The sequence below is a fragment of the Leptonychotes weddellii genome, chromosome X (genome assembly GCF_054177405.1).
Source record: "Leptonychotes weddellii isolate Sample4059 chromosome X, ASM5417740v2, whole genome shotgun sequence".
Taxonomy (NCBI): domain Eukaryota; kingdom Metazoa; phylum Chordata; class Mammalia; order Carnivora; family Phocidae; genus Leptonychotes; species Leptonychotes weddellii.
Window position 1 is genome coordinate 38,719,191 of NC_138385.1, and position 6,339 is coordinate 38,725,529.

Sequence of the window (6,339 nt, forward strand, 5' to 3'; positions counted from 1 at the left end):
TGAATCTCAGATCTGTACCTCTGAAACAAATAATGCAGTATATGTTAAGAAAAAAAAAAAGAAGAAGAAGAAGGTAGCAGGAGGGGAAGAATGAAGCAGGGGAAATCGGAGGGGTAGACGAACCATGAGAGACGATGGACTCTGAAAAACAAACTGAGGGTTCTAGAGGGGAGGGGGGTGAGAGGATGGGTTAGCCTGGTGGTGGGTATTGAGGAGGGCACGTTCTGCATGGAGCACTGGGTGTTATGCACAAACAATGAATCATGGAACACTACATCTAAAACTAATGATGTAATGTATGGGGATTAACATAAGAATAAAAAAAAAAAAGAAATGATGAGGGAAATTTCCTCAATTTGGTGAAAGACATACATTTACAGATACAAGAAGCTGAGAAAATCCCAAGCAAGACAAAGACAAAGAATACCACACCTAAGCACATCATGGACAAATTGGTGAATGCCAAAGACAGAGAAAAAAACCTTAAAAGCAGTTTCAGGTCAAGATAACCCATTATATACAGAGTAGCAACAATACAGATGATAAATGACTTCTCTTTAGAAACAATGGAGGCCAGAACACAGTGGGAAAGCATCTTTGAAGAACTGAAAGGAGAAAAAAACAACCTGTCAATCCATAAATTTCTATTCAACAAAAATATATGTCACTAGTCAAAGCAAAACAAAGTGTCCTATAAAGAAAAACTAAGAAAAGTCATTGTCAGTACATCTGCAATATAAGATAATTGATACCAGATGTAAAATCTAATCTATAGGAAGGAATAAAAAGCAGAAGAAATGGTAAATATGTGGGTAATTATTTTAAAAACTACTTTTTATTTCCCTCTTAATTTCTTTAAAATACAAATGACTGTTTAAAGCAACAATTATAACATGTGTTGTAGAATTATAATTTATGTGGATGCAATACATGTGACGGTTATAGCATAAAAGAGAGGTGTGGTTAAAGGAAATGTATGAAAACATGGTCCTTTCATCTTATGTGAAGTGGTACAATATGGATCCTTTTTTTTTTTTTAAGATTTTATTTATTTATTTGTCAGAGAGAGAGAGAGCACAAACAGGGTGAGGCAGCAGGCAGAGGGAGAAGCAGGCTCTCCACTGAGCAGGGAGTCTGATGCGGGACTCGACCCCAGGACCCTGGGATCATGACCTGAGCTGAAGGCAGGCGCTTAACTGACTGAGCCACCCAGGCATCCCTACAATATGGATTCTAAAAACACTGTAGGGGCGCCTGGGTGGCTCAGTCATTAAGCGTCTGCCTTCGGCTGGGGTCATGATCCCAGGGTCCTGGGATGGAGCCCGCATCAGGCTCCCTGCTCTGCGGGAAGCCTGCTTCTCCCTCTCCCACTCCCCCTGCTTGTGTTCCCTCTCTCGCTGTGTCTCTCTGTCAAATAAATAAATAAAATATTTAAAAAATAATAAAAAATAAAAATAAAAACACTGTAAAAGGTTAGTGATTTATATTGTAATCCTTAAAAGCAATCACTTAGAAATGTAAAGAGGTATAGTTAAAAAATCAATAAAGCGGAATGGAATTCTAAAATACATCCATTTAATCTAAAAGAAGACAAGAAAGAATGGAGAAATGTTTTTAAATGAGATACATTAAAAATAACAAAGCGTTATAATTAAATTTAATTTTATTGATATTTACTTTAAGTGTAAATAGACTAAACTCCTCAGTTAAAATATAGGAAAGGAATTTAAAATGCAAGATCTAAATATATGTTGTCTAGGGACATGCAGTTTAAATATAAAGGTCAAATAGGCTGAAAATAAAGTAAAGGAAAAGATACTGTGCTGGCTATATTAGTATCAGATTTTTGACGCGGTAGCTACAGGACTCTGTGCCTCTGCTTCAGGATATAAACATGAACAAAATGAACAAAGTCCTTGCCTTTATGGAGCTCGTGATATAGTAGAGTTGATAATAGAGAGGAGCAAGAAGGTAATAATTAAGATCAGGGACTTTGGAGGCACTATGATGAGTCTCAGTCACAGCTGTGCACACATAACAGCTGTGTGGCCTTAGGGAGGGTACTTAAACCTCTCAGTGCCTACCTTTCCTCATCTCATAGATGGATATAATAACAATAATAATAATCATGGTAATAATAATAGTACTTCCCTTGATGTGAGAAATAAATGTGTTAGTACATATGAACACATAAGTGAGCACTACCTTAGTTTTTCCTATCATTTTTATTTTGGAAAAAGTAATGCAGGGAAAGGGGAGAGGGAGTGCCTGGAACGGGGTGGGGCTGAATTTTTTTAAGTAGTGCAGTCATAAAAGTTCTCTGAAGAAGGTGACATTTGAGTAAAGACTTATCTCTATATGGAGGATAATTGTGTGTTAGAACAGAGGCCAGCACAGGGGGCAAGTGACTCACTACAAGTCTAATGATCGGTGCTAGGTCTGGAATCTGGGGCCTGGGTATTTGATTCCAGTCCTCTGTTCATCATGACTATCACTTCTCTCTCAAACTTAATGGGAAATTGTTTCTTTAATATTCAACTAAAATATGAAATAGCAAAGAAAGGCATACGGACTAAAAAGAAGTTTCAAGGATGAATTCTGTTCCTCCAAGGTTTTTCATGTTTCATTATTACCAATGCTCTTCCTCACATTAACATTTTAACTTTCTCATTGTTATCACTTTCATAAAAATCTTGTTTACCATCCAAACTTAATTCCAAAATCCACCATTTCACATACTCTCCTGACAAAATCCTCAACTCCCTCAGTATCAGTAAAGTCACAAATTTTCTTTTTAACAATCACTAACAATGATTAACAACCATCATTAAGTAGCAAATGGACATTAATTGGTTCCAATTTTTTACAGTGAACTATATTATGAATTTATTTAGAAAAAATAATGAAAGGTTAAAAGGTTAAAAAAGACTTTGTCTACCCAAAAACAAAAAGAAGTAACATTAAGGAAATGTGAATTATGGGAAAAGATTTCCAGCATATTTCACAGGCAGATATTAAATAATCTTAATATGAAAATAAATTTGAATACCTAGAAGGGTGTTATTCAAAATCTACAATGAAATAATTTAAATAAAAGTTCTGCATCACAAACATATAAGATTAAAGAACAAATAAGTATAACATATATAAATAAAAAGGCATATTATAAAATATATACACACTCACATATATGTAGTGATTAAAATTTAGAAGAACAATATATATGTTCATGTGAACCTACTTATACAGTACTATACACACAGAAATATATTTGGAGAATATAAACTAAATTACCATGTATGGACATCTTGCTATGTAATAGGATCAAAGAAATATAACAAAAACTTTTTCAATAGCAATACACATTTTTCCACTGCATTTAATTTTGAAACAAATACTTATAATTTTGAAATCATAAAAAAGTGAGATAAAGTTGTAGTTTATTCCTGATTGGGAATTTGATTATAAAAATATTGTCAAAATATAATATATCTTTATATTAATATATACACACACATTTAATACACATACACATAATTTTAAAAGCGAGATTACAGAAAGTTTAACAAAATTTATATCTGTATGCCCACACTTACATATGTGTTTCACTATATATATCTATACATATTTTAACATTATCTCTCTTTCTCTCTCTCTCTCACACACACACACACACATACACACACACACACACACACACAGCTTTTTATATCCTAGAAGAAGGTGAAGAAAACTTCTTGTCACATGATTTAATGTGATTTAATGTCTGGGGGCTCTGTCTAGATTATTTCATTTTCAAGTAAACTTCCAGAAAATTCTTTCTGATGGAGCCCCTCCTTTCCTGGTAAATGATGTCCAAGCCACCATTCTGGATTTTATCATTAGATGACACTAATCTCCAATTTTTTATTATTTGGAAAAAGTACCTATTAAAAGTTATTTTGCATTGTGAGTTGTAAAAGAGTATATAACACAGGGGCGCCTGGGTGGCTCAGTTGGTTAAGCGACTGCCTTCAGCTCAGGTCATGATCCTGGAGTCCCGGGATCGAGTCCCGCATCGGGCTCCCTGCTCGGCGGGGAGTCTGCTTCTCCCTCTGACCCTCCTCCCTCTCGTGTTCTCTGTCTCTCATTCTCTCTCACGCAAATAAAAACAAAAAAAAAATCTTAAAAAAAAAAAGAAAAGAGTATATAAAACAAAATCATGATTAAATCACACTACTCAGCAGTTCTCTTCTTTTCTATGGTTCCACAGATGAAAATCATATTACAGGTCTGGGATCAGAGCAAAGGGAAAAGAGGTTCAGGCCCCTCTACAACTACGCTGTGAAGTTACACACAATTTTCCAGAGATGCCCAACTGCTGGGTAGTGGATTTCCACACAGGATTTCCTCACGGACAAACCAAGTCCTGGAGTATTCCCTGACCATGATACCTGGCTGGGGTCTCAGATTAGCTCTCCGCTCCCCTCTTTCCCTGGTTAGTTTCCCTGGTTAGCCTCCCTCAGGTCTCAGTTTAAACCTCACTTCCTGTGGGAAGTTTCCTCAGACACAGATAATGGTTTGATTATCCTTAATCATCTAGTCACTCCACCAGCTCACCATTTCCAGATACACTTTTTCATTTGCAAGGAGTCCGATGAGAGTGTGTTCCAAAAGTCTCACAGGCTATGTGGCTTCATACAATGCACTGAAGACTCTAGAGCTTTCAAATGTCCTATCTGAAGCTTCGCCCCAGGATTCACCTCTTGCACTTTTTTTTTAAGATTTTATTTATTTATTTGTCAGAAAGAGAGAGAGAGAAGCTGAGCACAAGCAGGAGGAGCGGCAGGCAGAGAGAGAGGCAGGGTCCCTTCTGAGCAGGGAGCCTGAAGCGGGACTCGAACCCAGGACCCTGGGATCATGACCTGAGCTGAAGGCAGATGCTTAACCGACTGAGCCACCCAGATGTCCCAACCTCTTGCACTTTTTGAGAGGGATGCCCAGGACATGGGCCAGTTGAGCAGTGGAACCGCAGAGTTGTTCCATGGAGAACAACTGGGGCGGGTATTGTAGAGAAGTTGTGGAGGCTATGGACTGATGTTACCTCCTCTAAAAGGTCCCATGAGAACTCCTAAACGAATCTCTTCTTTTTACCAGACACGGTATTCCATGGCAAGGACCACAGGAACCTCCCAGAGGTACAACTGTGGGTTTGAAAGTTTAAACGATTTACTTTGTGGAATACTGTTGAAAATCTATTTCCAAAATATATAAATGAACTTGGAAAAGAGGGAAAATTGAAGCAAGCAAAATTCTCTATTAAACTCTGGTGACATATAATCATTCTCTCTATTCTTATTAACTGTGTGCATAATATGACACTGACTTATCTTTTTTTTAAAAGATTTTATTTATTTATTTGACAGAGAGAGAGAGCACAAGCAGGGGAAGCGGCAGGCAGAGGGAGAGGGAGAAGCAGACTCCCTACTGAGCAGGGAGCCCAATGTGGGGCTCAATCCCAAGACCCTGGGATCATGACCTGAGCCGAAGGCAGATGCTTAATGACTGAGCCACCCAGGCGCCCTACACTGACTTACCTTTTAATCTATGTGATAATATTGAATCTCTTGACATACCTGCAGAGTCCACATGGTGTTTCCCTCTTTACAGATGAGGAGGCTGAGCCTCACATCCCAGGCGTGCCTGAGGCCAAAACACCTGTGTGACCTACACTGCCCTTGTGATTTCATCAAATGCCAAACAAGGACCCTATGAGGGAAGGTCCTCTGCTCAATCCCCGGATTGGAGGCCTGAGGCTTGGGAAGCTTAGTGCCCCATCCTGCCATCTTTCCATTTCCTGGAACCCTCTCCAAAATCACCTAACACAAGCCCAAATCCCATAATACTTTATTCCTAATGCCCTCTTACTGAGACATCCCATGGGTCTCTGTGGTGTCCATTCTCCCTAACTGTAATGAGAGAAATGCCCAGAGGCAGCTGCTCTGTTCATTTCCCTGGGTCCTGGTACACTCTGCTTATGGAAAGATAAGGCTGTGGAATTCATGTGGGCTTAGTTCCATGAAAAGGCATTATTTCCTGTACATTTCTTCTTTTCCTGCTCATTATGAACAGAGGCATCCAGTTCATGGACACCTCCAACAAGGTGCACATCTTACAAAGGTTGCTGGTGGAATGCGTGGTAGGCCCCGCTTCATGTCCCCTTTCAGGGCCCAGCAGCCTCTGTGAGGAAGGAGGCCCAGAAGCAGCTGCAAGTCTCCAGGGGGAGTGGCCATGATGATGCCCTTTTCCGTCCCTCATCTCCAACTAGTTTGTGTGCCTTCACCCAGAATACCTCTGGAT